We start from the raw sequence: 22,268 nt of genomic DNA on the forward strand, positions 1-22,268 counted from the left end.
TCTCTGGCAGAAAGATACAGCTCTCCATCTTTGAAGATTTTGCAGCTTTCTCTATCATAGGACAAAATCAGTCCTTTCTTTGTGATCTGCGAAACACTCAGCAGATTGAACTTTAAATCAGGAACCAAATACACATTGTTAATAGTTAAGTTCAGACTCTCAAGATACACAGTTCCAAACCCGGTCGCTTTCAGCTCCTGGCCATTGGCCTGTTTCACAGTGAAGCTTTGCTTCTTAAACGTTGAAAACAGTTCTCTGCGTGACGTCATGTGTTGCGTGCAACCTGTGTCAAGAACAAAAGCGTTCTCCGTTGAAAATGCGGCTTTTGTTGACAGCAATGCTTTTGCAGGTTTCACCTGGGACTTGGTACGGCTTTTGCCTGATGCCTCAGGCTTTGCAAAGCTCCCCTTAGCTCCTTTCTGTTGACGTGGCTTCTTACAATTCCGCTGAAGATGCCCAGTCTGTCCGTCTGTCCACAATTGTAACAACGGACAACGTTCAAAGCAACAGCCTGTTCTTCACTAGCAATAGCAGTGGGGGTGTCAGAACTCCGAGCTTCTCTCCACCTGTCTTTGACATCTATTGCAGCAAGTCTGTCTTTCTCATTGAGAATCATGGCACAAATTCTCTCCGTCGTAAGATCTCGGGCAGGTAGAGAACCCAGCTGACTTGCAACTGTTTTATAAGTCCGATTAAGGCTGTTAATAATCATGAAACATTCTAGGAACAGCATTCCTGACAGAGATTTTCACAGGAAATAAAAAATTTCCCTTTTGAACAGGATACGTGAACCTCTAAGAGAATTCAGACCCACATAAGCAAAATGTTTAATAACTTGCCAATTGTGTTCAAATTAACAAAGGTTTTGTCCCTTTGTTTCTTCCACAGCCAAACTAAGTGAAGGAAATTAAATGTAAATGACAATAATATTTAAATGAATAAAATGCTTAACTATAATTTTGTATTATTTACAGCTTCCCAAGAAGAAATTTCTAGAATATTCTCCCCTTTCTTGACTATTATCTTCCTCCTTTAAAAAGCAACAACAACAACAACAGCAAAAACAACAACAACAACAACAACAACAACAAAAACTAATTATGTCTTCAGACCCCAACCTCCCTCCCTGCAGGCCTATTTTCTTTTTTCTTTTTTTTTGGCCACATTTTTTTTTTATTTTCAATGCATAATCATAACAAAAATTACAAACATTGAATCCAAAATAATACTATACAAACAAAAAAGAACGGAACATACAAAAAAAAAAACCCAGAAAAAAGAAAAAAAAAGAAAAGGAAACAAAACAACACTAAACAAAAACAAAAAAGCACACATCTACAGAAAAAAAACCATATCATTACGTACATATACACATATTGACTTCCTTCCTTTGTTCTAAGATCTCAGAAATTTTACTCTTACTATATTGTTGTGTCTGGTTAGATTACATTCATCTTTGTACTTTTTTTTAACACCATTTTTTCCCCCTTTACCCCTGTAAAGCATCATTCATTACATACCAATATACTTATTCCAGAACAATGTTTTTTCATATACTCTTTAGCACAACCCCATTCTTTTAATAATTTCTCGTCCGATTGTCCCCTTATGAATGCTGTGAGTCTTGCCAGATTTATGTATTCACAAAATTTAATTTGCCAATCTTTCATTGATGGAATTTTTCTCCCTTTCCAGTTTTTTGCTATAAGCATCCTGGCAGCTGTTGTTGTTGCAGGCCTATTTTCAAAGGATGCTTTAAAGGAGACCAAATGTTAAGACCATCTCCTCACCAGCTAAGCAGCCTGCCAATGCATCACAGTGGCCACAACAATTTCTTCCCATAAAAGAGAAACTGAATAATTGAATTATGAAGGACATTTTATCTCTTTGACCACAACCTAAGAAGGAAAGAACCTAAAAAGCTATAACATTTCAGCTACGTTTGGAAGTGCTGTTAACTTCCTCCCAGTGACTCAAAGGCAGGCAAGAAATGCACTTGTGCCCAAGTTTGGAGATACATGTAAAAGCAGCAAGAATTTTCTCAAGATCACATGATTGCCTCAAGATATGCAACTGGTGTAGAATTAATAATTTGTATGTTTTGTGTATTATGTGTTATTATGTAGGAATGCTGAAATTTCTGGGTGTAATTGTTTCTGTATAAGGTAGGGTGCATAACTATGAACAACAGCAGGGTTTGACTTACACCCCAAGTTTTTCCATGGAGGATTCTCATATACTACTTGCTTTTCGATAGAACAGGCTACTATGTAGTCCAATATTTAGATTAAGTCAACTGATGATCATATTTCCTTGTGCCACCTGGCATTCTGCAGTGTGCAAACCTTCTCTACCCGTTTTTATTTTATTTATTTTATTTTAATTTTGTCACATTTAAATTTTTTTTACAATGTGTATACCAAAGTATTCAAAGGAAACCGTGATTTGTTTTTTCTATACATGAAGTTCCCAGAAAATTACTTTTGTACTACTTTTTTTTCTTTGCAATCACTTTCTTTCTGTTCCAGAAAACTATTTTGAATCCCTTCTATGACTTCTCTGTATCTCTTGCAGTTTCAATACTGTCCTTAAGTAGCAACTGTTCTGTATTTATTTATTAATCTCAGTTTTCCTGTATATCTGTGAAATTAATCTAAGCACAACCAAGTATTATTTTTGGAACCATATTTTATCAGGTAGTTTTGAAGCAACACTCTTTATTATTGTTTGGGATGTTTTGGTTAGAATGCCAAATAGGAATGTGTGTAGATCATGTCCCAAATTTTATTTATTTATTTGGGGACATGTCCACTACATGTGGAATAAGGTTCCTTCACTTTGTTTACATCTCCAACACATTATTATTATTTTATATATTTTTGCTAACATCTGTATATCATTTTCATATAGTTTTTTTCTTCAGATAGCACATGGTGAATCTTAAGGTTTTCCCCCATAATTGCTCTCATTTTGTGTGCCCACTCTTCTCTACCCAATTTTAATTTTACCAAGGAGAAGCTTCAGGATCCATGAAAACACCAAATACATGAACGTATATATGCCTTGATTTAGCAGGAATAATCCCTTATAGAGTTAAATTGACTAATTTGGACAAGCGCCCTTTTAAAGAATGGTTTTGTTTTAACAGATTGGTTTGGAATGTTGAGAACCATGGGGCAAAATAGATTCTAATTGGGCTCAGTTCTGATTGGGCATGTATCCCAGGTGCACTGAACTTTCTCTGGCCCCCTTAGAACAACTGAGCAACTTTCCTAGAGTGCAAGACCAACACCAATAATAATAGTGATGCAATCCCATAGAAAGGCAGAAAGGCAAAAAGGCAAAGGCAAAATTTCTCTCACAACATGTCCAAACCTGTGCCAGGGAGAAGGCAACGTGGTCAAGATGAAAGCCCTAAGGGGATTCACCAGGAGGTGTTGCTGTGGGTATGTTGGAGGTGTGAGACCAGAGAACTAACTTTGACACCTGAGAACACACAAAGGCAGAAACAAAACTGCATTTTTCAGTCTTTGGTGGACCTTCCTGCTAAATGTAAAGCATAGACCACTATTGAGAAAATGTTTCTCCCAAAGTGCTAGAATGCCACAAGTAATTTAGTAACAAAATGCAACATGTGTTATTCTTATGTGATATCCTATGTCCAGCTATGTGCACTACTATACTTGCAAATGACCTTAAGAGGCGTGACTTGCAAGCCCCTTTCAGGTTTACATAAACCCACACATCTGGAAGGGTGGATACCAGGTTATTATTTAGTGCATATCTATATAACATACGGGACCAAAGGGGGGGGGTGGGAAATATGTCTATGTCTGAACTGTAGTTAAGTGCGGAGAAAATATTTGCGGTTCCTACGGAACCTAAGCAAATTTATCTCCAAAGGGGGGAACTGTTACGGAAATTACGGGGGGGGGCACATCTTTAAAGTTAGATGTTACAAATATTATGCCTGAATGTATCCTTTCTGTAACAACAGGTCATGTTGTTTTCCATGATCTTAGGATGTCTGTTACTAATGATTGATCATAACATGAAACAATATAACAATCAAGTTCTGTAGATGTGGTCAGCTAGGCATGAAGAGCAGGTTCGTACAGTGTGTGCAAAAGCAGAGAAATGCCTACAAGCAAGACTTCCCAGAATGTAAGAGAAAAGAAGCAAGGCTTCCCCATAATGCAGCAGTTTTGTGCAGAAGGAGAACTAACAGTTATGTGCAGAAAGAGGACTTCCCTTCATCTCCCCCTTTCTTTTCTTGTTTGCGAGGAGTGCTGGGTAAATAAGGCAAAAATATTTCGGGATTAGTGGTGTGCCAGCGAATCGCCAAAATAAGTTCGCCAGGGTCGATGGGACAAAAATACTTCGGGATACGTGGTTTGCCAACGCATGCCCAAAATAAGCCCGTCCCCATCTCACCTTAGGTTTACTGTTGGTGTTGCCATTTCGCAAAGTAGGCAGCAAGGAGTTTATTGGGTGGCTGAGGGGGAGAAAGAAGGCAAGAGAAAAGACTTATGAGGCCAGGAACGCATTGAAGGAAGCAACATAACAAAATTAAGATGCATATAATGACAAGGGCATATTGAAAGAGATTACGAAGCCAAGTAAGATTAGGTAGCCAAGCAGTAAGCCACTGGGTGAAAGAATCCCAGAGGCCAGAAAAACCAACGTCCTGTTTAATGTGATGTGAAAGATTTTGCAAATGAGAGATTTGCTTTTGGATGGCTTTGGAATTATCAGTAATATTAAAACAGCACATGTTGTCCACTTGTTCACAGCCGTAATGATGAAGCATCAGCAAATAATCTATAGCGGCCCTATTCTGTAAAAGCCCATGCTGGAGCTCACTTTGCTCTTTATTCAGAAGGTGAAGGGCTTGAGAAGTGTAATTCAGTGCTTTTGCTGCAGAACAAGCTAAAGAATTAATGTTTCTACTGTTGCGTACAGCCAATCCAGGGACTCCTAGGAGAGAAACAGCTAAAGAGATATATTCAGACCTACTGGGAAGAGAAATTGAATCATCACAATCGTTAGTTAATTCAACAGAGTGGCGAGATCTTGTGCGAGACAAATGATGTTTTTTGGGTAATATGATAGACAAGCGGCTTATACAGCAAGGTGTGCCATGGCTAATGTTCGCAGGGATGTAATTAAATGTATAGCCTGGACACGACCAGAACCAGCCTTCAGGCAGCTCTGTGTATTTATATACATAAGAAATATTTACATAATCAGAGCAATTAAAATTATCCTTGCCCATTTTCACACAGTTGGTTTTTGTGCAATTCACCATACGGGCACAAGTAACATTAAATGAAGCCACATATGGGGTTGATAAGTCAATGGCCAGAGGTGGACGCCGGCGCACTTGGTTACCCCAGTTATGGTAACCATAATAACCAAGGGTGCAGAGAGAATCATTTTGAGGTAGATATGAATAAAACCAGATGAATAAAATCATTTTGCAGATCTAAGGGGTCATGGCAAACTGGGATAAGGCAAGAGCCAAGGATTTCCCCTATAGATACCTGTTGGGTTAGACAAAAGGAAGAAACATTAAGGGTTTTTGCAAATGATTCCCACACATTCATTGGTGTGTGGGTATTGCTAGTAGGAGTGGAGGCAGAGAGAGGCAGAAACAAAACGCTGAGAATGATTACTACCATTGAATTAATATTAAGGCAAGAAATAACGCACAAGAGCAAATTCTCAGGGGTTGCTTCAAGCTGCTTTTCCTGCCTAAGCTGTTCTGCCTGAAAGGAAAGTGATTTTATTTGGCCCTATGTCACAGGTCCATTACGATGTCCCCGCTTGCAAATCCTGGGGGGGGCTGGGCATCGCATCCTGGGCGATCTGTAGTTTGCGGTCGAACTGCGGTATCGGATCCGGAAGGGTCTGTCGCCACGCCATGGTGCAGGCGAATGCAGCGTGCAGGAACTCAGCAAGCATCCTGTGGAGTAGAAACTGCAGCGTAACCCTTTCCCCAGGTGATTAGTTTTACAGGTTCACTCCATTCGTTGGAGGGCAATATCTTATAGCGGACCAGTGGGGCTGGGAGTATCTCCGTTTGTTGAAAATGCTTCTGCAGGCGAGTATAAGATTGATGATCCTGTATGGAGAGATTCAAATGGTTGAGAGTAAAGAGAACACTGGCCAACCAGCCTTCCTTTTCGGAGAGCGAGGCTGGGACTCCGGCCTTCTTTTCCTGTCGAATTAAGGCTGTTTTTAAGGTGCGATTGGCACGTTCAATGATCGCTTGGCCTTGTGAATTGTAGGGGATGCCAAATAAATGACGAATATTCCAAGTTTCACAGAACTGAGCAAAGGATTTTGCGCAGTACGCTGGGGCATTGTCAGTTTTTAAAGAATGGGGCTTGCCCATGACTGACATGGTAAGAACAAGATGATTGCAAACATGCTTAACTTGCTCACCCCTTTGAGGGGTGGCCCAAATAAAGCCTGAAAATGTATCAATGCAAACATGTATGAACTTCCAAGGTGAAAAAGGGGCAAAGTGAGTTACATCCATTTGCCACAATTGGTTGGCTTCCAGTCCACGGGGATTAACACCAGGGCTGGGGTGGCCAATCTGATTAGAGCATTGAGGGCATTGCTGGATGATTGCATGTGCCGCGTCCAACGGAATTTGGAACTGGCGGCTGAGGGCTTTCGCATTTTGATGATGGAAAGCATGGCTTTCAATAGGAGAAACAGGCAAAGCTCTAAGCAAGGAATCTGCTTTTGCATTGCCATCAGTGAGAAAGAACGAATGTGCACCACAAATAGAGGGTGGGAGCGATTGGAAAGAAGCAATTGTAAGGAGAGGAAAAGGCTCAATAAGTTGTCATCCAATAAAGGACTCACATAACTGCCTTGTAGGCGAGTTATGACATTTGCAACATAAAGGCTGTCCACAACCAAGTTAAAAGGCTGTTTGGAGAAGTGGTGCAGAGCTTTGACAGCAGCTGCTAACTCAGAACGCTGGGCAGACTTTTGTGGAAGAGTGTAGAGGCTGTGCCATTCCTCATTTTGTTGCCAGGCAACTACCCCCCTGGAGGGGGCACCATCAGTAAAGACAGTAAGGGCATCCAAAGGGACAGGAGATAATATGGAAGAAAAGGATAGGGAAATTTGTTTGCTCATTTGCAGGCGAGGGTCAGCTGGGATATGGCAATCCACTTGGCCAACAAAGTCGGCTAAAGCGCACTGCAAATCCATGCTAGTGGAGAGAGCAGTTTCCCATTGTTCTAAAGGCATGGGCACAATAATTTGATGGCAATCAACGCCAAAAAGGCTTTTACAGCGACGGCGTCCCTTGCTGATGAGCTGAGCAAGGAGATTCACTAAAGGTGTTACCGTGTTCTTTGGCGTATGATGTAAATACAGCCATTCAATTATATGAACTTTCAATGGGTCTGACTGAATAATGGCCGCAAAGGGTTGGACAGAATCTGTCATTATGACCACATCGGGCAAAACATTAAGGATTGCTCGATCAACCCAGTGGAGACGCATGATTTCCTTTAACTGGGCAACAGTCTGCTGTTGAGAAAGGGTCAAGGTGATTTTTGCGCCAGGAGAGTGATGGCCTTTTAAGGCTGAAAAAAGCGGCCGTAAAACTTCGCGTGGGATCTTAAAATAGGGTCTTATCCAGTTGATATTACCCAGCAATTGCTGCAACTGGACATATTTCATTGTTTTAGGAACATGAAGTTCAGGGACAACGGGAATAAAATAGCTAGCTATCATTTTATGTCCCAAATAATGAAAGGGAGAAGATTCCTGGATCTTTGTATGGAACAGTCATGAGTTACAATCTGTTCGACACTGGCTAATCTATGCTGCTGTAAAATAAACGCTTTAGCTTAGGAAAGCTGTGTGAGCTCTTGATTTATGCACACTAACTGCACACACAGAAGACAGGCGGCCAAGGGCTTTGACCGCTGTGTTTTTCACTCTGCTACGCTCAGAGGTCTGGAAAGCTTACTGTGCAACAGAAGCCTGCTGGACTCCCCCCCCCCCCGAGCAATAAAGGTTATGGACGCAGAAATATGCTGTAAAGGCAAGCAGAGCTTTCATGTCTGTGCTGTGCTGTGTGCTGAAGAGCTGCAGAGAAGCCCAGCTCTGAGATCCTCCTGGTGTTGGAGCAGAGGCAGTAGAACTTGCTGGCTGCAGCTGCTGCAAAGCTGTGTGCTGCAAGCAGAGAGAAGCTGGAGGCCTCTCCTCAGAAGACGGCTGATACGCGTGAGCACTCCTAAGTCCTGGGGGAGGAGATGGCAGAGCTTCAAGAGGCTTTTAACGTACTGTTTGAGAAGCTCACTGACCAGAATTGGGAGGACTGGTCTAGAAGAGCAAGGGGATGGTTTTTGGCCACAGTGTTCTGGAGCTGCTCTCAGAGGAAACCAGCCCCCCCGATCCAGGCTGCTGCTGGAGCTGCTGCAGCGGATGTGGAGGCTGCTTTGCAGAGAGAGCTGTGTATGCTGAGGGCAAGTGTTGACGCTTTGCTGTTGCCCCACCTGCAGGGTCTCAAGATGGCTCAAGCTGCTTAGCAGGCACTGGAGACGGTTTGTGCAACCACAGCGGGAGCCAAGGGCCGAGTGGGAGTCGAAGGCCCAGTGGGAGTTGAAGGCCACGTTCCTGAAATCACAGCTGGGAGCTGCTGCTTTGTCTTCGGGAGGCCACGTGATGCAGAGGCTCATGACCAGAGAGCTGGGGAGCGTGCAGACCCAGGCTGTGCACCCAAAGGTGGGGGTGCAGGGAACGCAGGAAGGAGTGGACGCTGCTACAGATGTGGATCTCCTGCCATCTCGTGAGAGACTGCCCTGTAGAAGCTCCAGAAGGACCCAAGATCATCTCCCGTAGCAACCAGCAGATAAGAGACGGCACATCTGTGTCTGCAAAACATGGGAAGCAAAAGACAAAGGCGACTGGCAGGGATGGCCCTGAACATAGGCACTTAGCAGCTTCTATGGAAACAGTAAAGAGCTGTGAACAGAACGCTGTGCTGACCTTTGTGATCGACTCTGGAGCATCACACCACCTCATGCCATCTAGTGGTCTTTTGCGGAACTGCATCTCTGTAAAATCTGGGAAATCTGTTTGTCTTGCAGATGGAACTAAACATGTATTGACACAGTCTGGCTCACTTTTCTGTGATTTCTTACAGCAGTCGATACAGGCGTTTGTCATCCCCGGATTGTCCTGCTGTCTGTTATCCTTTGCCACTCTTGTTGCTGATGGTTACAGCATCTGTTTTGAGAATAACATGTGTTTTATTTCCAGAAATTGTTGAATGGTTTCTTTACATGTAAAGGTTCATCATTGTTCCACCCGATGTGTGTGTCTTTAAGGGGCCAGAGCAAGGGCCAGAGCAAACTAACGAGACCCAGCTTTACAGCTGTGAAACATAGCAGGTGCTGCTGAGTTGTACTGATTAAACTATGTCAGCAATTGGGTAGAGTATTTAAGGAGCAGCACCTAGCTCTCCCATTACCCTGGGGGATGGGTTGGTGGTTGGGTCTGGTTTGTTGATGTATTTAGTGTAAATGGAGTTTTTGTTTTTCTTATTAAAACCTTTAAGTTATTTTTGAGTCCCTTTTTAATGCATGGTCTCCCCAGCAAGCTCTCTGCAGCGTTACCAAACTGCAAAAAGCCAACAGAGATGGGCAACAACTGGTCAGTGTGGAGTGTAAAGATAGGCTGTTTATGCTAGAAGCTTCTCTTGCAGGTCCAGGTACCACGGAGGCAGCTCAAGCGCAATGTGCCAACGTTCCAGTCCACGATGTGTGTCAACATCTTTGGCACAGAAGAATGGGTCACGTGTCCTGGGGTTACATGAAGAAGATCCCAGAGTGCACTGAGGGGTGTAAAATGAAGTCATGTGCTAAATTTCTTCATTGCAGAGCATGTAAGCATGCAAAAGTGAAAACGTGCTCCTACCCAAGGTCTGAAAGGGTAACCACCAAACCTTTTGAGCTGGTGCATGCAGATTTGTGTGGCCCTATGTCAGTAAGCCAGTCTGGGCGGGGCCAAATTTGTGTTCACTCTGACAGATGGTTTTTCGCGAAATGGGTGGCTGTTCACATTGAGACACAAGAGTGAAGCTGCATCACTGATCAGTGACTGGATTGCGGCAGTGGAACTGCAATTTTCCACACGCATGTGAAACTTTCAGAGTGACTGTGGTGGGGAATCCACCGGGTCTGCGCTGCAAAGTTTCTTCCGCCAGAAGGGAATACAACACAGGTTGATAGTTCCACACAGACACCAACAGAATGGCGTTGCAGAACGCCGGAACAGAACGCTGCAGGAAATGTCCGCAGCATTGCTGTTTGATGCCAGGCTCCCCCAGAGCTTTTGGGGGAGGCCTGGCGGAATTCCAATTTCAGGTTGAACAGGTCGTTCAACTCTGTTGTAAGGGACACGCCCTATTTTCTGCTACACGGCAAGAAGCCAAAGGTGCATTTCTTCCATGTATTTGGCTGCGAGGCTTGGGTCCTTGTGCCAAAGGCCAAGCGCAGAAAGGGTGGCCCTAGGTCCCAAAAGATGATTTTCTGTGGCTAGGAGACAGGGACCAAGGGGTGGAGATTTGCCTATCCAACAGGCAATCAGTCCAGGATTCTGCGCAGCAACAGTGCTGAATTCTGTGAGCAGAATAGGTGGACACACATACATGGGAACCCTGATGTTCTTTCAGAGAGTCTGCTGGACTCTGCTGATGAGGAAGAGGTAGAGGTTGAACCTGCTGCTGAGGCACAGAGTCCCGACCCAGAGCAGGTAGGGGAGAAAACTTCTCCTAAAGCTGTGAAGCTTGAACATAGAAGTGCTCCTTTATCACCCACAGGTTCAGCTGAGAAGTCTAGAAGGCACAGTAAGTCAGAGGGGGAGTTCTCTGATGCCAAGGATGTTCTGGCTGGTCCTACTGGGTCAGAGGGGGTACCTGAAGTTGGGTTGAGACTTTCAACTCGGACAACGAAAGGTAAACCTCCTGACAGGTTTGCAGTCACAAGTGTGTGGGTTGGTATGGCACAGTGTGAACCTGCGAGTATTGAGGATGTTCAGAATTTGCCTCAGGAAGAAGCCAGGAAATGGCATGAGGCAACACAGAAGGAGATGAGCTCTATGGAGTCTCTGGGTGTGTTCTCCCTCACGAAGTTGCCAGTGGGCAAACAGGCCGTGAGCAGCCGCTGGGTTTACTGTCTTAAACCCACAGCAACTGGCGAACCACAGTACAAGGCTAGGCTAGTAGCCAGAGAGTTCACGCAGCGGAAGGGGCTGCATTATACCGAGGTATATGCTCCTACTTCCAGAAGTGAAACTCTGCACATGCTCTTAGCCATTGCTGCACAAAGAAGTTTGCAGGTGCACCACTTTGATGTGGATGTGGCCTATTTGAATTCAGATCTCCAGGAGGATCTGTACATGCTTCCTCCTCCAGGGTTTGAGGGCAATGAGCAAGGTACTGTATGGAGACTTCACAAGTCAATTTACGGTTTGAAACAATCAGCCAGAAATTGGAACTTGTGCCTGAATGAAGCCTTAGAGAAGCTAGGTTTCAGGAAGAGTCTTGCTGACAGCTGCCTGTACCTCACAGGGTCAGGAGAGTCACAGGAAATGGTTTTAGTCTTTGTTGATGACATCATATACTCCTCAGGGGCAAACAAGCAGGTGCAGAAGTTTGCCAAAGAACTTGGAAAACGTTTTCAGCTCAAGAACCTGGGTGCAGTAAAGATCTACCTGGGCGTGGAGATAGCTAGAACTGAGGATGGTAGCTTCTTGCTCAGACAGAAAGGCAAGATTGAGCAGTTGCTTGAGAAATTCAGAATGTCTGATTGTGCAGGGGTTAGGACACGCATGGAGACGAGCTACGTGAAAGACAGTCAGCAAGCAGAACGTGCTGAGTTCGAGAATGCTGTGCTCTTTCAGTCAGCTCTGGGTAGTCTGTTGTATCTGTCCCAATGGAGCAGGCCGGACATTGCTTTTACTACCAATCAGCTCAGTAGGGAAGCTTCAAAGCCCAGTTTAAACGCCTGGCATGGTATCAAGCAGGTGTTGCGTTACCTGCAAGATACCAAGGACTTCAGTCTCAAACTGTCAGTTGCAGGTGAGACTGAGCTCACTTCCTGGGCAGATAGTGACTGGGCGAATCTGGATGACAGGAAGTCTGTATCTGGGATGGCAATAAAGTTTGGGGAATCTCTAGTTGGGTGGAAGTCCTGGAAGCAGAGTCTCATTGTGCTGTCCTTTACTGAAGCTGAGTTCAGCGCACTGTCGGAATTGTGCAGGGAACTGGAGTTCTATACATGCCTGGTGCAAGAGATCTGTGGGGATTGTAGCTTGCCCATCACTGTTTGGGAGGACAATCAACCCTGTCTGAAGTTGGCAGAATCTGGGCAGTTTAAGGCCAGAACCAAGCATCTAGACACACGTTTCCAAAATGTGTGTCAAAGTATCCAGTCAGGTTTGGTATGGCTGAAGTACTGTACGAGTCATGATAACCTGGCAGATGGGTTCACTAAACCCTTGAGCTTCCAGCGTCATGGGGAGTTCTGTGGTGGTCTGAAGTTGGGGTAAGTGGTGACACTTGCTAGCCCCCAGTAGCACAGGACGAGAGGGGGTGTGAGGAGAACCTGAGCTTACAGGGTTAAACAGCTCAGTGTATGAGTTCTGCCTACTGTGGGACGGAGGGATCCTGCGTCATTTCTGGGGTCTATTTTCTTTGTTCATTCTGGTTTCGCTTTTGTATGGAACAGTCATGAGTTACAATCTGTTCGACACTGGCTAATCTATGCTGCTGTAAAATAAACGCTTTAGCTTAGGAAAGCTGTGTGAGCTCTTGATTTATGCACACTAACTGCACACACAGAATACAGAAGGCCAAGGGCTTTGACCGCTGTGTTTTTCACTCTGCTACGCTCAGAAGTCTGGAAAGCTTACTGTGCAACAGAAGCCTGATGGACTTTCCCCCCCTGAGCAATAAATGCTCTTCCCCACGCACTTCCAGGTTCCTTCAGCTGGGTTTTTTGAGTGTGATGGATTTTTCTCACTCCAGAGCAGTTTGTGTTTAAGCTGAAGGTCACCAGGAACTCACATGAAGATTGTCATCATGCATGTGTTGTCTCCGAAGCTAAATCCCTCTGCGTTCAGCAGGGCTGTGTATTCAACATCTCACCCCCTCCAAAGAATCCTAAGAACCTTAGTTTTCCTTTCACAGTGCTACGATTCCCAGCACCCATAACAAACCATTGTTCCCAGGACTTTTTGGGTGTGGGTGGGTGGGAGATGTGTTTTACATGTGCGGTGTGCAGGCATCTCCCAGCACATGTGTGTGGGGATTCAAGACTAACTCTTATACTTTTCTTCCTTAGACCAGCTTGACGTTGAACGAGAGGTTCTCTGGGTTGAGGAACACACGCCATTTCACCGCGAAGCAAATCACGGTGCAAATGGTCACTCTGCCATTGCATTCGGTGAAGTCAGACTGGCTTTGCAAAGGAGTTTGCCCCTGAATCCAGTTGGTTGCCTGCCTCTGGCTGGCTGGCGGCTTGGCAGTACCAAAACACAAAGAGACAGCCCCATGTAACCTCACACCCAAAGATTTCTGCCCATGCTTCAGACTGTTAGTTTCTGTTCTTATCACTGTGCAGCTGCTTGGAGTCACAGGACTGTGTTTACATTCCAGAGACAGTCCAGGCTATTGGAGTCTCACGGGAAGGGAGACAGGATGTGACGTTAGTGGTTTCCTTTGTTCCTTTGTTCCTTTGTTCAGTTGCTCTCTGCTTTCATAGAGAGAGAATGTCTTTTCTGTTCTGCATAGTTTAGAAATAAAACTCTTTAAACATGTAGCTCTTACGATCTCATCCTTCCCTGTGCTGGGAACTCTGCTGATTGACGAATGTGCCTGGAGCCTTATCAAAGGCTCAGGTCATTAAACACATAGGAGGCGATTTCAAAGGCTCGGTCGAACGGAGCTCCCGACACAGACATGCAGCCCTAAGAGCAGCTCTGACTCCCACTCTAGACCCATCTGCCCCAGACTTCCTCCTGATGTAGGCTACAGGATCTGGGAAGTCTGATCCAGCTTTGAGGTGTGGTTCCATATGGCCGTTAGTACTGTTGTGTTTTTGCCAGAGTGCCATGTGGTAAGGAAGATCTCAAAGCACGCTTCCTAGGGGATCCAGCACCCTCATGCCACAGCTGCCTCTGGAGTGACCCTCCCTCCAGTAAGAGGCATGCCTCACAGCTGAGTGTCTTGTTGTGGGTGGGGGCAGGGAATCTTGTGGGCTCCCAGATATTGCCAGATCCAATGGCCTTCTGCCCCAGCCAGCATGGCTGACGGTCAGGGGTGCTGGAATCCAACAACATCTAGAGGGCCACAGAATTCCCCATCCCTGTTCTAGTGAATTTGAGGTTCTTGGTTTCTCTCCCTCTGCCCCCTTTTGCCTGGAAAAGCACTTTGGCAAATTCCTTTGGAGGATTTGGGTGTGACAAGCTGTAGCAGCGCACTGAATAAAACAACCTTGAGAAGCTGAAACACCAGGCTGTTTTCTTTTCTAATAAAAGTATTCACTGTGCAGTTCACATGCACAAAACACAATGTTGATATTGTTCAGGAAATGGGGTTTCAGTTGGAGGGCATGGGTTGCGTGAGAGCATGTTGTGTGGGATAACCAGTCTCATACAGTGGTACCTCAGGTTACATACGCTTCAGGTTACAGACTCTGCTAACCCAGAAATAGTACCTCGGGTTAAGAACTTTGCTTCAAAGTCAGTGGAAGAAGATTGGAAAAAGTTTAAAGACTATTTACAGAAATATTGTAAAATTAATGAATGTTAGAAGAACGTTGGAATGAAGTGATATGGCTTCAGTAGAAAGGTTATAAGGAATTAAGTACAAATAGATTAATAGAGTATTAATGGAAAAATAAGGTTAAAATGTGTTAAAATAATTATAGGATAGAAAACAGGGGAAGATGGAAAGGAATTGCTGAAATAATTAATAGAAGTGGAATACAAAAAGGGAGGCGTGAGGAGGTCGTGGAAATATGTGAAAAAAAGACAAGATATTGAAATTTCTTTTTCCTTTTCCCCCCTTTTTTCTTCTTTTTTTGATGTGTTTTTAAATTGTTTCTGTTTTGTCTTGTTAGTTGTTAGTGTTATGTAGTGTCTTTGTATTGTAATGTAATTTATTGTTTTTTCTTCGCTCTTTTTTGTGTGTAAGTGTTTAAATTGTTGCAATAAATATTATTTTTTAAAAAAGAACTTTGCTTCAAGATGAGAACAGAAATCACGCTCCAGTGGCGCGGCAGCTGCGGGAGGCCCCATTAGTTAAAGTGGTGCTTCAGGTTAAGAACAGTTTCAGGTTAAGAACGGACCTCCGGAATGAATTAAGTACTTAACCTGAGGTACCACTGTATAACCAACATGTTTCAGTCTAATTAGTGTATGAAGGGGTTAACATCATAGTGTAAGCTGTCCTGCCATCTTAGCCATGTCTCTTCCCCATACCTTGGGAGTGAGTTCTGATCTATTCTGGTATTCACTTCTTCAGCGATTAATGTACTGTAGGTTTTTCCTGATTTTATGGTTTTATCTTTCTGTAAACGGCTTTGATGTTTCTTACCATCTGGTAGCGTACAAATTTTATGAAATAAATAAATACTTTTGAATAAATAAATAAATAAATAGGAAGATTATTATTATTTTTTTGTGAGAAGGGGGGCCTTATTTTGCAATGTGCTATCGATACAATAATAGTGCAGCTTTCTAATGAACTGTCCATGCAAACATTCTGCTTTCTCAGTTGCTCTGCAATGCTTCGCCGGGGTTACTACATCATGGCCACCTGGGGGTGAGCTCCTGTGTTGTAGCTCAGCAAAAGCAGGACAAAATTCCTCTAGTATGGCTCACAGTGAGGGCTGCTGAGAGTTGGGAGAGATCTCGGAGGCCAAAGAGTTTGCTTTTCTGCTCAGTACAGGGGATCTTGCCAGCTCTTCACCCCTGACTGGCCGAAGATGCCCATCTCTCATCCATGCAGCTCCACAGCGTGCCTGGATGATGACTCAGATGGAGCTGGACACACAATTCCTGAAGGATTTCGGCATGATAGACTACAGTAGGCATAGGCAAACTCAGCCCTCCAGATGTTTTTGGCCTACAACTCCCATCATCCCTAACTAATGTGGCATCTGAATATAGACTGCATTTTTAATCAAGGCATATATTGGCTTATATCTTGATCAGGTTCCTAAATTAAAGAGAGAGCTTAAAGATTTTCAAAAGTTTCATGCCAGGCAAGAAGGCCAGCTGTTTAAAGAACACAGGCAATGTTTTCCTCCTAGACAAGGGCCCCCCCTTGATTTATAGCAGAAAACAATTCTCAAAGTCGTAAAAAGGGAATTACAGGTTAAGAACAAGGTTACATAGACCAAACATAATTAGGAATGGGTAAATAGTAAAATAAAACCGTTAAACTTGAGCCACAGGACAAAAGGCCAAGAGCACATGGAAACAAAGCAACTGGCTGGAGAAGGGGGGGAGTGTAAACAGGGGAAGAGGCTTTTTTCCTATTTTATTTTGAGGCTGTAAACTGTTCCTTCCTACTGTTCCTTCCTTTTTACTTTGAGGAAGTTTAAATATGCTGGCTTAAATGTAATTATGCAAAGGATTTAAGAAATGCTAGATTTATCCTGAAATTAAGCCAGCCATCAGCCTAGCCCCCCCTGCCAGACAGGAGACGCCAATCGAGCACTTATGACAAATGGTTGTGAGGCCTTTGTTTAAAGACCTCCAAAAGGAGATATTTCATTGATGATGCATGAGAATATGAACCCAAGGTCTCTGACATCTGTTCAAGATAAAAATTTAAAATTATTAACCATTTGTTTTAGAAGGCAATAGGGCAAGGAGGGCAAGAGGTGAGCTGGTAATTAAGATTCCTTGTTGAGACACATGTAAGATATATTACTACTTATTTGTCATTTATAGATGTAACAATATATAGCTCTTTGTGTTCCATATAAGGACAGGAGGATATGGGTGTATCTTTTAGAATTGGTTATAGCAATCAGCCAATAGGAAATTCAACCAGGCTGATTGGACAGAGGCAGCCACAGGAGGAGCAAAGGGGGCTGGATTAAGGGAATATAAGTGCTGGCCATAATGGCAGGAGGCCAGGCCAGAGCTTGGTAACCATATACCACTGTGCCTCTCATTTATTTGTCTGACAAATAAATTATTATTTTAATTTCTCTGTTGCTGCGTTGAATATTTCATTCCAGCTAAGCGTTAACCACAAGCAGGGTGCTACACTAACAGGATCAGTGGTCAGGGATGATGGGAACTGTAGTTCCAAAACAGCCGGGGGGCAAGTTTGCCTATGCCTGGACTACAGCCTTCTGGTGGGCTTGCAGCCCCTTTATGAGGACAAGAGGCTCCTGAGCCACGCACTTGCCAACATCATTGCCAACAGCATGTGAGGCCCTACAGTGGGGTTGTTGTTATTGGGGTGGGGGTGGGGGAGGTATTTGTCACAGGGGAAGCCAGTCTGGCAGGGCCCTGACTTTCTCCCTGCCCTCTACTAGCCAACTCAACCTTCTCCAAGCCCTGAAAGCTCCCAGGTGCTTATCACACCACCTTCTGAGACAGATAGATATTTGCATTCTTTTTATTTTGAAGTCAGAATGAAACTTGGCAATTTGGGAGAACTTGCATTTATTGGAAAATAAAGAAATTATTTACAGCTGGACGAGTATCTCCCTCCTTGCCTTTAGAGCCTGTTCCAATAGCCGTAACGGTGGCTTGTGGAATCACAATGCCTCCTTTGTTACAGTCTCAGCTGCACACCTTTCAACCAATACACAGTCAAAAAGGGGAAGAATATTTGTTAATGCCTGCCTTGCCATGGTGCACACTTACAAGGCCCCCTGTTCTGGCTACCTGCTCCCACTGTGAGGACTTTTTAAAAATAAAACTTTTTCTTCTAATTTACAAACTTGTATACCACTGCATACAAGTTTGCATGTCCTCCTATACAGTATGTGTGGAGAACATATGCAGTATACTATAATAAATATGAATTATTTATTCTATACTATCTTATTTTTGGATACCCCCAAAAGCTCTTTCCAGTTGCTCCATGTGTGAAAGACATAGCAGGGCACTATTACTGCAGCCAGTGACTTGTTGCAGACTTTTTTGCAGGTCACTGCTGCAATAATATTGCAGTTGTGGTGAACCAACTACATGTCATTTTGCTTTGTAAGTTGTTCTGTGATGCGTCCCCTGTGCTGCTATAATATTATCAGCCAGAGGGGCCCTCTTGAGCTATAAAGTGTGACTTAAGTGGGACAACTCTCCCCCCCCCCGCCCCATAACATTTAGGTGGATTTAGGGGAGTGCAACTGGTTTGGTCACACTGGCGTGAAGCCTTGCGAGCTCCACAGGGGACACCGCAACTATGATGTTGAATGGACATTGAGAGGCGTGGGGGCACTGAATTTTGGCATCGTACAGGGCTCCCCTGGAATTTGAGACGCCATGGTTCACCACTGAAGAACATTTCTGGTATGAAAAAGGTATCTGGTTTCAGCTGGAAGTTAGGGGGCACTGGTTGGAAGTGTCAGAGTATGTCTGTCCCAAAAGCTTTGCAGGCACAAACAGTACTGAATACAGTCTTGCATATAACTGCCCTCCTACTATCATGAATAGAAACAATCATGAATCGACAAAAACGGGCATCTGGAAGGAACCACTATGCCAACAGGATGTCGGACTGAATGGGCCATGGCCTGACCCAGCAAGGCTCTTCAAATGCGCTTCTGTTCCCCTGACTTTGGGGACTCCTTGCAGGAGTCTCACCCGTCTCATGGCTATTCTTCTAGTATGACCAGTTCTACAAGCTCTCCCCCGAAAGCAGGTGCACCATCCAGAACATGCTGGCGCTGTACCTGAAGAAGAAAGCGAACACAGACCAGGAGGCAAGGACGTCTAGGGGAAGTGAGGCCTTCATGCAGGAAGCCTTGACTCCTCACGTGCTCCACGGGATCAGCTTTGACCCCACCACCCAGTCTTCTGCTGCAGCAGATGAGGATGGGCATTCCTCCCCTTTCAACCATCTGGCGGAGTCACTCTTCCACCTGGCCCAGAACAGGAGGCTCCTTGCCAACACACGGAATACCTTGCACATGATCAATGGGCTTGTGGTCACTGTGACATAGGCAGGGCTGGATTTATGTATAGGCTAAGTAGGCTGAAGCCTAGGGCCTCTAGGTCTAGGGGGCCTTGCCAGCCTGCCCACTTCCCAGCACCACAGACAGTCTTTCCTCTCCCAAAATTGCAAACCCAAGACTTCATGCGAGGGCAGGACAACTCGGGCCTCTAAATCTATGGGGCCTCGCCAGCCTGCCCGCTCCACAGCACTACAGTTTCCCCTCTTCCAAAATTGCAAACCCAAGACTTCATGCAGGGCATTTCTCCCCCATTTCAATGACATTTTGCTTCAAAAGGAAAGGTGGACTTGGAGAAGGCAAGCAAAATGTGAGGGAGATAGTGAAAGATACAGGAAATTGAATGCTGAGTTCCCAAAAATAGCAAGGAGAGACAAGAGGGCCTTCTTAAATGAGCAATGCAAAGAAATAGAGGGAAACAACGGAATGGGAAAAACCAGAGATCTGTTCAAGAAAATTGGAGCTATGAAAGGAACATTTCATACAAAGATTACCATAATAAAGGACAAAGGTGGAAAGGACCTAACAGAAGCAGACAACATCAAGAAGAGGTGGCAGGAATACACAGAGGAATTATACCAGAAAGATATGGATGTCTCATACACCCCAGGTAGTGTGGTTGCTGACCTTGAGCCTGACATCCTGGAGAGCAAAGTCAAATGGGCCTTAGAAAGCACTGCTAATAACAAGGCCAGTGGAAGTGATGATATTCCATCTGAACTATTAAAAAAATTTTAAGATGATGCTGTTAAGGTGCTACACTCAATATGCCAGCAAGTTTGGAAAACTCAGCAGTGGCCAGAGGATTGGAGAAGATCAGTCTACATCCCAATCCCAAAGAAGGGCAGCACCAAAGAATGCTCCAACTACCGCACAATTGCGCTCATTTCACATGCTAGCAAGGGTGTGCTTAAAATTCTACAAGGCAGGCTTAAGCAGTATGTGGACCGAAAACTCCCAGAATCATAGAATCATAGAGTTGGAATAGACCACAAGGGCCATCGAGTCCAACCCCCTGCCAAGCAGGAAACACCATCAGAGCACTCCTGACATATGGTTGTCAAGCCTCTGCTTAAAGACCTCCAAAGAAGGAGACTCCACCACGCTCCTTGGCAGCAAATTCCACTGTCGAACAGCTCTTACTGTCAGGAAGTTCTTCCTAATGTTTAGGTGGAATCTTCTTTCTTGTAGTTTGGATCCATTGCTCCGTGTCTGCTTCTCTGGAGCAGCAGAAAACAAGCAGAAGTGTAAGCTGGATTTAGAAGGGGCAGAAGAACCAGAGACCAAATTGCAAACATGTGCTGGATTATGGAGAAAGCTAGAGAGTTTCAGAAAAACATCTACTTTTGCTTCACTGACTATGCAAAAGCCTTTGACTGTGTCAGCCACAGCAAACTATGGCAAATTCTTAAAGAAATGGGAGTGCCTGATCACCTAATCTGTCTCCTGAGAAATCTCTATTTGGGACAAGAAGCTACAGTTAGAACGGGATATGGAACAACTGATTGGTTCAAAATTGGGAAAGGAGTACGACAAGGCTGTGTATTGTCTCCCTGCTTATTTAACTTATATGCAGAATTCATCTTGCGAAAGGCTGGGCTGGATGAATCCCAAGCCGGAATTAAGATTGCCGGAAGAAATATCAACAACCTCAGATATGCAGATGACACAACCTTGATGGCAGAAAGTGAGGCGGAATTAAAGAACCTTTTAATGAGGGTGAAAGAGGAGAGAGCAAAATATGGTCTGAAGCTCAACATCAAAAAAACGAAGATCATGGCCACTGAGCCCATCACCTCCTGGCAAATAGAAGGGGAAGAAATGGAGGCAGTGAGAGATTTTACTTTCTTGGGCTCCATGATCACTGCAGATGGTGACAGCAGTCACGAAATTAAAAGACACCTGCTTCTTGGGAGAAAAGCAATGACAATCCTAGACAGCATCTTAAAAAGCAGAGACACCACCTTGCCGACAAATGTCCATTTAGTTCAAGCTATGGTTTTCCCATGTATGGAAGTGAGAGCTGGACCATAAAGAAGGCTGATCGCCGAAGAATGGATGCTTTTGAATTATGATGCTGGAGGAGACTCTTGAGAGTCCCATGGACTGCAAGAAGATCAAACCTATCCATTCTTAAAGAAATCAGCCCTGAGTGCTCACTGGAAGGACAGATCCTGAAGCTGAGGCTCCAAGACTTTGGCCACCTCATGAGAAGAGAAGAGTCCCTTGCTGTGTTTTTGACTACGTGCATTTCTGTGCAGCTTCACACAGTCAATTAAGAGTTGGCCGACAGCCAAATATGACTGAGCAGAAAGGAGAATTTCTGCCTGGAGAGAGGAGCCTGGAAACAGCTCTACCATTGGTCAAGGTCTCTCACAGGCGTAATGCTTTATGACCTACTGACTCGAATATGTTCATGTTTGGTCAGTTTGGAGTCTAAGAGTCGTGTGGTGAGAGAGAGCTAGTTAAGATCCGTGTTCTGTTCTGTTCTTGTGCATAGTAACTTGAAGTCAGTTGATGTAAATAATAAACACCTATAAGTTACAAGTTACTGGTTCCTGCTTCGTCCATCCTGCCTGCAGCTGATTGCTTTTGAGAACTCTGCATATGCTCTGCTAAGGTCTGGCTAAAGTCCTGCAACAGGTCAAAGTTGTGAAACACCAACAGGTTATGGGCAGCAGATTAGTTGCAGCATGTTTCTGAAGTTGTGGACGCCTGGGTCAAAAGTCTCCCAAATTCCTAGCATAGGAGTTGGCGAGGAGTGGCCAGAGGTGATCAGCGGTAGCTGTGTCGTGCGTGTGTCGACACCAGAAACTGACCTGGCAAGACCTGCGTGTCCTGGATGTCTGGACGTCTGGAGCTGCTAAAGACAGACACCAGCTGGAGTGTTTGGAAGCTGGATGTTGCGGATCGCTCTCTGGAATTGTAAGCTGTGAGTAGCTGGTTCCTGTTTGTTGCGGAACACTGCTCAGAAGTAATGGCTTATCCGATGGCATTGCCATTTGAACAGCTCAGCAACCACAACTA

General features: G+C 44.5%; 1 protein-coding gene and 1 long non-coding RNA gene across 2 annotated transcripts in view; one reads left to right on the forward strand and one right to left on the reverse strand.

Moving 5' to 3' along the window:
* Positions 1 to 22,268, reverse strand: part of LOC310697679 (uncharacterized protein) — a 454,726-nt gene that overhangs the window by 170,720 nt on the left and 261,738 nt on the right. The window lies entirely within an intron of this gene.
* LOC310697753 overlaps positions 16,770 to 22,268 on the forward strand; it is a 136,679-nt gene continuing 131,180 nt past the window's right edge. Inside the window, exon 1 of the long non-coding RNA XR_014521195.1 lies at positions 16,770 to 16,850. This is a non-coding gene — a long non-coding RNA (uncharacterized lncRNA). The remainder of the gene's footprint in view (positions 16,851 to 22,268) is intronic.

The sequence above is a fragment of the Podarcis liolepis genome, assembly GCF_965112155.1.
Source record: "Podarcis liolepis genome assembly, chromosome: W".
NCBI lineage: Eukaryota > Metazoa > Chordata > Lepidosauria > Squamata > Lacertidae > Podarcis > Podarcis liolepis.